Source organism: Quercus robur, chromosome 5, assembly GCF_932294415.1.
Source record: "Quercus robur chromosome 5, dhQueRobu3.1, whole genome shotgun sequence".
Taxonomy (NCBI): Eukaryota; Viridiplantae; Streptophyta; class Magnoliopsida; order Fagales; family Fagaceae; genus Quercus; species Quercus robur.
In genome coordinates this window covers 31,158,433-31,168,846 of record NC_065538.1, presented here as the reverse complement: position 1 = coordinate 31,168,846, position 10,414 = coordinate 31,158,433, and positions in this window count along the sequence as shown.

The window sequence follows — 10,414 nt, the reverse complement described above, 5'->3', positions numbered from 1 at the left end:
TTATACTAGGAGGATTATGGATAGCCTTTTGTTCATATTCCTAGGTGGAGACAAGAGAAGTATGGCCACAATCCTGTGATGATTCAACCAAAGATTCCAAACTAGAATTGGGAATCTAGATTTGAGATTGAATTCCCTGAATTTGATGATAGCTTAGATCATGAGGAGTTTGTGGATTGGCTTAATCAAGTTGAAGAGATCTTTGCTTGTTATGATATTCCAGAATCCAAGAAAGTGAAATTGGTAGAAACTAATTTGAGATGCAAGGCAAGATGTTGGTGGGAGCAATTGAAGATTCCAAGATTGAGGGTAGGAAAAACCAAGATTCAAACTTTAAAGAAGCTGAAACAGAAACTCAGGAAGAAATTTTTTCCATACAGCCCCATCCAAAGCCATTACAGCATCTTGCATAATTGCTGGACAAATTCAAATGCAGCAAATAGAGTGTTGATTGAGACTCATCAAACAAAGATATCACAATCATCCCTTTTCAATTCAAGAACTAGCCCAAGTAGTGGTGCTACATCAAACTTCATTAAGAATTGGAGCTAGCCAACCAAGAATGTTGAGATTGGGTCAAATACTACCGGATTTAATGAAGTTTCCAAGATACCAGCCAAGAACCAGCCTTTTTTGTCAAAGGGTGAAACCTTGGTGGCTAAAGAGACAGAATATCTAGACTTGCTAGTTGAAGAGTTAGAAAGTCAAGACTTGCTGGTTAAAGAGTTAGAAAGTCAAGACTTGCTGGTTAAAGAGTTAGAAAGTCAAGACTTGCTAGTTATTTTTAATAGCTACATTGAAGAATAGATTGGTGAGGGAGGACAAGAATTGCTTGATTGCATAATAACTATGGTAGAATTTGTGCAAGGTGAGTATATGGAAGAATGAGCAAATGTTGTTGTTAAGGAAGCAAATGACTCTCCATTAGCATGAGCAAATGTTGTTGTTAAGGAAGCAAATGACTCTCCATTAGCAACCAGGGTTATGCAGGTTCTAAAACAAGAAGTGGATGATGATAGATGGCATAGAGGTTATGTTCTTTGTGATGAGGTAGCCATGAATAGGTTCCATCTTTTGCATAGATATGAAAAATCGTATGAAGCTATCATGGGCAAAAGGTACAACACACACAGCATGTACAAGCCAGTGCATCCACACTCCTTACAACCAAAGAAAGGGAAGGCAAGCCCTAAACCAATGGTTAAGATGAAGAAGGTTGATTCACCAGTGAAGAATAAAGCCTTGTAGTGTCAAAATATGCATGATTGATCATTAGCAAGGCAAAACACTTAATGTTCAATTTGGTGTACATATTTTATAACTGAAAATTCAACCAAACTTGTGGACAAGTTTGCTTTCAAGAAAGGGAGTCCTTTTAATGTAGATGCATCGACATTGGTGTTTCATTTGTGTGGGATGCAGTAGCCTTTAGTGTGCTGCAACAGTAGCAAAATCATCATAAAGGGCAACTGCATCATCCTATAACTTCATACAAATCATGTAGCAACCAAGAGCACTTGAGGTCAAGTGCTTCTTAAAAGGGAGAGTCCTGATGCAGGGCATTTCGAGTAACTATACACCTATATCCTAATCCACTTGTATCTAATTAGTTAGTTAGTTAGACGATTTCTTAAGCATTAGCCAGATTTAGACACTTGTCAACCATCCAGAGGTTGCCAATGCCAAACAACTAGTATAAATAGGAGAATGTAAGCTTTTTGTAAATCAATTTTGGTAATTGAATGAATTGTTAGCCTTTGTGTGCTATTTGGAACTAAGTGTTCTTGCAGAGGTACTTATCCACCTATCAATGTGTTGTAAGTAACTTGGCCTTTCATTATTTTTAAACCATACACAAATAGCCCATCACATTCCCTACATCTCTCTCTCTCTCTCTCTCTCTCTCTCTCACATACAAATAAAAAGAAGCTGAAAAGCAATGAAGCACTCAAAGAAGACAAGCAACTGCATTTTTAAGAACAAGAGAAGAAATAACTATATTTTTACTTGTGTGAATAGCTAAACGACTTGTAGTATAATAGTTGTATTAATGTTAATACTTGTCAGCACGTGTAATAGTTAGTTAGTTTATGCATTAGTCAGTGTTAGGAAGTTAGTTTTTTGGTTATTCCTTTGTACAACTTCTATATAAGCTTTGTATCTGTGAGAGACCGCACCTCGACCCCATTTTTTGGTGCTAGGCCAAACCCATGTGAATAGGTGGAGTCATATTATTGCCTCTCAAAATTGAGGTTTGACTAATTATATTTTCCCTTTTAGATTAAGGATTTTACAATGGAGTCGCCACTTATTTAATTATTGGAATAAATAAGAAAACCCATATTGAAAAACTCCTCATTTTATTGATTTGCAAGTGAATTTACATTGATCATAAGAAATTACATGACTTTGGTCCTAGATACAATCTAAGATAAAGTACATGGCTTTATTTTCTAGTTACAATTTAGAAATTGAAAATTACATGGATAAGCATTGATCTATCAACCCTTGATCTAAGGTTGAAGGCTACGTTACAAGATAGGAAAGTGTTAGGCACCCATCTATCCCGGTGAAACTGATCTTCTAGGTTATGGTAGCCGACATTCATATCATATCATCCAATATGTTATCAATCAATTTGCATGTTGAATTTAATTTGTGTGCATATGATAAACCCTAATTCAATTTATTAAGCATTGCATTTGGATTGAAAAATAAATTCTAATGAATATGTGTGGATGGTGATATCCTACATTCAAGGATTTGAGAGAATTATAAAACAAACATATTTTTATATATTTTTTTTATATGGATTTAAGATCAAAACTAGTGTTATGCATGGACATGTAATGAACAACCAAGAACATGTGAAGAATGCATATGAACATTTAAGAACATTCAAACATATTCAATGAATTTAAATAAACACTAGCATGCTTTAATCCTAATCAATCTATCATAATAATATAAAAACAAGTTGGGGAAATGGATTATACTTGCATGCAAGATCCACACAATGGAAGGGAAGACTCTTGATGAAGGTCCTAAAGGTGGAGTAGAAAGAAGAGCTAAGAGAGGGAGAGTGAATCTCACTCAATACCTTGAGTCTCAGGAAGATCAAGATATGACAACACTATTCTACTTCACTAGAACTTAAGAGAGGAGAAGAAAGGGGATTTTTTTTTTTTTTTTTTTTTTTTGTCTTGGAATGGAGGAGGGGGGGTTTATATAGTAGTAGTGGAAAAAATATGAATGGAAAGTCATTTAATGAGGGTTGACAAAGGATCAAAAAGAATCATGAACCTAGACCATATTTTAGATTTTGGGGAAAGCTGGTGCATTAAATGTAGAGATTGGTGGGAGTGATGAGCAAACAAATTCGGTTTCCTGTAACTATTGTAACAACCAATGGAGACAAATTCAAAAAATCATATCTTACTCATTCTTATCGGAATTGTGTCGTTCTTATCCTCAAATTGAAGCCCCAAATGTCTAGTGTACGGCACCGAGCTCCCAAAGCCCATACTGGCCTTGGGCCCAGACCCATCTAGGCCCCGAGCTCCCAAAGCCCATACTGGCCTTGGGCCCAGACCCATCTAGGCCCCGGGCCCAAGCCCATACCGGCCTTGGGCGCAGGCTCAGCAGAAAGTTCCAGTTACCTTATGCCCTTCTTGAAACTGCCTTAGAGCAAAAACAAGTTTTGGGTATTAAGTTCCCGGGGTTGACCGGTTAATCTTTCCCGGTAGAGCGCATGAGTCATATCCGGGAAGGTCATGATATGCACGGGAACGTGAGTTGCCGAACATAATCGGTGAAAATGGAACCAAGTTCCAAGATCATAAATGCTGCACCGCCCTTTCACCTAAACAACCACTTTAACCAGATAATACTGGACCTTCAATAGCACTAACGGTGACTGTAATCATGATCTACCCACTAACCTTGGCTATAAATAGAGGAAAGTTGGGAAAAGAAGGGGTTCAGAAAAATTGAGAGAAAATAGTCAAGGAGAGAATATCAACTGAGTGTTACTTTGAGTCCCTCTGCCGAGAACGACCCATTGTAGGAAATCCTTAAACCCACTACAAATAAATTGTGAGCCCAAGTAATCTAAGGCCCAGAATTCTTGTACTTGGTTCTTACAATTGGCGCCCACCGTGGGGCTATCCTACGAAGCTGTGGTTCGAGTGAGACTCAAGCAAAGAAGATGTCTGAGGAGCGTTCAGGAGGGCACGTTCCAAGCAATTCTGCAGGATCTTCTCGGGGATCGACGTGGAGGGAGAGAAGGCAGAAGCGGCTGGAGGATAGGGAGCATCCAAGAGGAGAGGAAAGGTCCGGATTGGGAGAAGGATCGGCCCAGACACACCGGACGATTTCAAATGTTTCAGCACATCGGCAACATGATGATAGAGACCGGATGATTTCAAACGTTTTAGCACATCGGCAACATGATGATAGAGACCGGGAGCTGGAGCGGTTGCGCAGATTGGTAATGGACTTGGAGCTGGAAGCAAGGGGTTGGCGCCACGAAAGGAACCACAACCCCCAACCCAGGAGGAACCGTGGCGAGGAAGGTTCCAGCCGATCTGTTACACAACAACACCGAGACCGATCACGTTCTCAAGAGTCACGTCGTCACTCCCGGGAGACGCGTCGTAGACAGGACCGTTCCCGGTCGCATGGATATGATAACCAAGGGTCAGAGTCGCCAGAGGAGCGGCGGCCCCACAACGTCGCGATGGACGCCATGAGCAGGGCCTTGCGGATGGCAGCCCGGTCTCCATTCTCTGATGAGATTGAACGGGCACCCATGCCGAGCAGATTCACGCGTCCACCATTCAATTCCTATGAGGGGAGGACAGACCCCGTGGAGCATGTCAGTCATTACATCCACATGATGTTGTTGCATGCGCACAACGATGCATTGATGTGTAAAGTATTCCCCTCTAGTCTCGGCTCTACCGCACTGAGATGGTTCAATGGGTTGCGGAAAGGTTCTATACACAGTTTTACCGAGCTGATTCAGGAGTTCGGCAGCAGGTTCGTAACATGCAGCCGAGTGCAACAACCGGTCGACGCGTTGCTTTCCATGAAAATGAGGGTCGGGGAAACCCTTCGGAGTTATGCCAGCCGATACTGGGAACTCTACAATGAGATTGGTGGGGGAAACGAGAAAATCGCGGCTAGCACCTTCAGGATGGGGCTCCCCGAGGATTCTGAACTGCGGGAGTCGCTGACGAGAAGACCCCCGGAGGATATGAGGCAACTGATGAGAAGCATAGAGGAGTACAAACGCCTGGAGGATGACTGGCTGCAAAGCAGGGGGAAAGCCCCTTTTACGGGGAGATCTCGGCAAAGCATCTTGCCGCCAAAGCCGAAAAGGGACTTCAGAATGCAGGAACCAGAGGTGCAGATTGAAGGGGTTAATGTGTTGTTTAAAGAGCCCGTGCACAAGATACTGGAACGGATAAGGAACGAGCCATTCTTCAGATGGCCGAACAAAATGGGGGGCGACCCATCTCGGAGGAACCAAAGCCTATACTGCACTTATCACAGAGACAAGGGGCACACCACCGAGCAGTGTAGGGTATTGAAAGATCATCTCGGGCAGTTAGTGAAGGCAGGGCACCTGAAAGAGTTTGTAGCAGATTCCACTGACCGGGAGACCGAGCAGGGCGCCCAACAGAAAAGGAATCCCCTTCCACCACCCCGGGGGGTAATCAACGTCATTCATGCCGCACCGAGAGGGGCCGCAGCGGCAAGGATGGTGATGACAGTGGCTTGCGCGGAGGGAGAATCATCCAAGAAGCAAAGGAGAGTTGGACGGCTAGACATCTCGTTCGGAGAAGATGATTTCGAAGGAACCATCCAACCTCACGACGACGCTTTGGTGGTGACAGCCCAGATAGGCGGATTCCTGGTGAAGAGGGTGATGATTGATCAGGGTAGCAGAGCTGACATCATGTACCCGGACCTCTTCCAAGGGCTCGGGTTAAAAACCCAGGATTTGGCGAAGTATAACACGCCATTGGTCTAGTTTGACGGGAGAATTGTGATTCCCGAGGGGCAAATCTCTCTCCCAGTGGACATGGAGGGCAAGGAAGTTGTAGTTACATTCATAGTAGTCCGATCATTCGCACCTTACACCGCAATCCTGGGGAGGCCGTGGATTCACGCCATGGGGGCTGTTCCGTCCACCCTTCACGTGAAAGTAAAATTTCCTACTGAGTACGGAGTTGTAGAGGTAAGGGGGAATCAGCAGGTGGTGAAGCAATGCCTCGTAGCCGCGGTCCAGTGGGAAAAGGAACAGCTCGGCCAAGCTGAGCACGCCGAGAAAGAGACTGCATAGCAATTACAGATACCCCAGGAAAATGGGGCGGACGTTGCCGAGGAGATGCTGAAGGTAAGAATTCTCCCAGATAGTGACAAATACTTCCAGATAGGTACAAGCATGAATGACTGGGAAAGGGTAGAGATGTTGTTGTTCCTGTTAAAGAACATAGATGTCTTCGCGTGGAACCCATATGAAGTGCCCGGCGTAGACCCCGAGTTCATTGTTCACAAACTCAATGTGGACCCATCGTTTCCCCCGAAAAAGCAGAAGCCGAGAAGAGCATCAAAGGAGCACGTCGATGCAGTAAACCTGGAGGTCCAGCGACTGAAGGAAGCCGGGGTCATAAAAGAAATATTCTTCCCGAGATGGCTAGCAAACACTGTCGTAGTAAAGAAGAAGAGCGGGAAATGGAGAGTTTGTGTGGACTTCACCGATCTAAACAGAGCGTGTCCTAAGGATCCATTCCCGATGCCCAAGATTGATCAGCTAGTGGATGCCACGTACGAGCACCCGAGAATGAGTTTGACGCCTTCCAAGGCTACCACCAGATTGCCTTGGCGCCCGAGGACCGAGAGAAGACAGCATTTATATCCCCGAACGCAAACTATCACTACGAGGTCATGCCGTTTGGGTTGAAGAATGCCGGGGCCACCTACCAACGTATGATGACACGGATGTTCCGGGAAAAAATTGGGTGCACGGTTGAAGTTTATATCGACGATATGGTAGTAAAAAGCAGAAAAGAGTCGCTGCATACTGAAGACCTTCGGGGAGTATTCGAGATAATACGGCGACACAAGCTGCGCCTCAATGCCGAAAAGTGCACTTTCGGAGTGGGGGCTGGCAAGTTCCTGGGTTATCTGATCTCCACTCGGGGAATAAAGGCTAATCCTGACCAAATAGAGGCCGTCAATCGCCTCCAACCACCGAGCAATCCTAAGGAGGTGCAAGTGCTCACCGGGATGTTGGCCGCCCTAAACCGATTCATCTCCAAGTTTGCCGATCGCTGTCGGCCATTCTATCAACTTCTGAAGAAGTGGAAGGGGTTTCAGTGGGACGAGAGCTGCAATGAAGCTTTTCGAGAACTAAAGGAATATTTGGCAAAGGCGCCGAGGTTGGCGGCCCCGGAGCACGGGGAGGATCTGTTTATGTACCTTGCAGTCACCAATCATGCCGTAAGTGCTGTGTTACTAAGGGACCGGGGAGTGCAAATGCCGGTGTATTACGTGAGCAAGACCTTGGTCGATGCCGAGACAAGGTACCTGCCTCTTGAAAAGTTGGTTCTGGCCTTGGTACACGCCACGAGGAAGTTACCACACTACTTCCAGGCACACACAGTGTTCGTCCTCACCGAGTATCCATTGCAATCACTGTTGAAAAGATCCGATTTCACAGGACGGATTGCTAAATGGGGGACTCGGTTGGGATCGTTTGACATAAGATACCGACCTAGAAGCTCGGTGAAAGGGCAGGTCCTCGCTGATTTCATCGCGGAATTTACACCTAAGGGTGAAGGCAAGGTAATCTGTAGTACGGAGATTCGCCCGTGGAGGTTATTTGTGGACGGCGCATCAAATGCTATGGGGGCTGGGGCTGGTATTGTCATAGTCACCCCTGAAGGTATGCGACTGGAACACTCCTTCAGATTGGGGTTCAAAGCCTCGAACAACGAAGCCGAATATGAAGCCCTGCTGGCCGGACTGAGGGCAGTATTGCATCTGGGCGCCAAGGACGTGGAAATCTACTCGGACTCTCGGCTGGTTGTTTGTCAGATCACTGGGGACTTCGAGGCTCGGGATCCCCGAATGAAAGCTTATCTAAGTACGGCAAAGCAAATTATCGGTCAGTTTGGAACGGTGAAGATATCCCAGGTAGCCCGGTCACAAAACAGGCATGCTGACTCTCTTGCCACGTTAGCCTCATCTGCTACCGAGGACACCCCGAGGCTTATCACGATTGAACTTGTAAGGGAGCCAAGCATCTGTGTGAAGACTGCTCTCGACCAGGCCGGAGTAGAGGTCGCGCAGGTGGCGGTGGCCGGATCATGCTGGATGAACCCGATCATAAACTTTCTTTCCGAGGATAAAGTTCCAGAGGATGAGGCCGAGGCCAACAAGATTCGACGAATGGCTCCCAGGTACTGGTTATCTTCGAACCGAAAGTTGTACAGAAGGTCCTTCGCGGGCCCTTACCTCTTGTGCCTGCATCCTGAAAGAGTCAAGGAGCTTCTAACCGAGCTGCATGAAGGAGTATGCGGCGGTCATGCTGGGGGACGATCTTTAGCACACAGAGCAATGACGCAGGGGTTTTGGTGGCCACAGATGCAGAAGGACGCCGTCGAATACGTTCGGAGGTGCGAGCAATGTTAAAAGCACGCCCCAATGATCCATCAGCCGGCAGGACATCTAAATCCTGTCAGCAGCCCGTGGCCATTTGCACAATGGGGGCTTGACATCCTCGGGCCGTTCCCCCGAGCAACGGGGAACCGCCGTTTTGTACTGGTGGCTGTGGATTACTTCACAAAGTGGGTTGAAGCTGAAGCCTTGGCCAATATCCGGGATACTGACGTGAAAAAGTTTGTGTGGAAAAACATAGTTACAAGGTTTGGGGTGCCGAATTCACTAGTGACAGACAACGGGCTACAATTCGACAGCAACGCTTTTCGGACTTTTTGCTGCGAGCTCAGCATCAAGAACAAGTATTCAACCCCGGCATACCCCCAGAGCAACGGCCAAGCTGAAGCAGTAAACAAGACTATTTTGAACGGGCTCAAGAGAAGGTTGGATGGAGCAAAAGGAAGATGGGCAGAAGAACTACCCAGTGTTTTATGGGCCTACCGCACGACCCCCAGGAGATCCACGGGGGAAACCCCATTTTCTCTGGCATACGGGGCAGAAGCAATGATACCAACCGAGGTGAGCTTATGCAGTGCACGGGTCGCCGGGTTTGACCCCGTACAGAACGCCGACCTTATGATGGAGCATTTGGATTGGCTAGAAGAGTGCAGGGAGGCCGCGACCGTACGTCTTGCCGAGTATCAGCAGAAGCTGGCGCAAAGGTACAACCGAAATGTAAAGACCAGGGAATTCAGTGCCGGGGAATTAGTGTTAAGAAGGGTAGTGGGGCACATGCGGGACATGGCTGCAGGGAAGCTTGCTCAGAGTTGGGAGGGACCATACAGAGTCACAGCCGTCGCAGGTGCAGGGGCCTACCACTTGGAGGACCTGGACGAGAGGCCGCTCCCCCGACCATGGAACGCCAACAACCTGAAGAAATTCTACGCGTAACCATCGATGTAAGCCAAAACTTGTATTCTATTAAGATTATGAGCATGATGAACTTTTTTGTCTGTGCTGTTTTTTTGACCCTGTAACCACACCAAGAGAATCGCCAATAAAGCCTAAGGACAGAAACCTGACCCTCGGCTCGATCAACATCGCCGAGCAGGTGAAAACCTTACAAATAAAACCTAAGGACAGAAACCTGACCCTCGGCTCGATCAACATCGCCGAGCAGGTGAAAACCTTACGAATAAATCCTAAGGACAGAAACCTGACCCTCGGCTCGATCAACATTGCCGAGCAGGTGAAAACCTTACGAATAAATCCTAAGGATAGAAACCTGACCCTCGGCTCGATCAACATCGCCGAGCAGGTGAAAACCTTACGAATAAAACCTAAGGACAGAAACCTGACCCTTGGCTCGATCAACATCGCCGAGCAGGTGAAAACCTTACGAATAAATCCTAAGGACAGAAACCTGACCCTCGGCTCGATCAACATCGCCGAGCAGGTGAAAACCTTACGAATAAATCCTAAGGACAGAAACCTGACCCTCGGCTCGATCAACATCGCCGAGCAGGTAAAAACCTTACGAAGAAATCCTAAGGACAGCAATTTGACCCTCGGCTCGATCAACATTGCCGAGCAGGTGAAAACCTTACGAATAAAACCTAAGGACAGAAACCTGATCCTCGGCTCGATCAATATCGCCGAACAGGTGAGAACCTTACAATCAAATCTATAAGGACGAAAGCACAATCCTCGGTTAAACCAAATCCTGATAAAAACCTAACCTTTT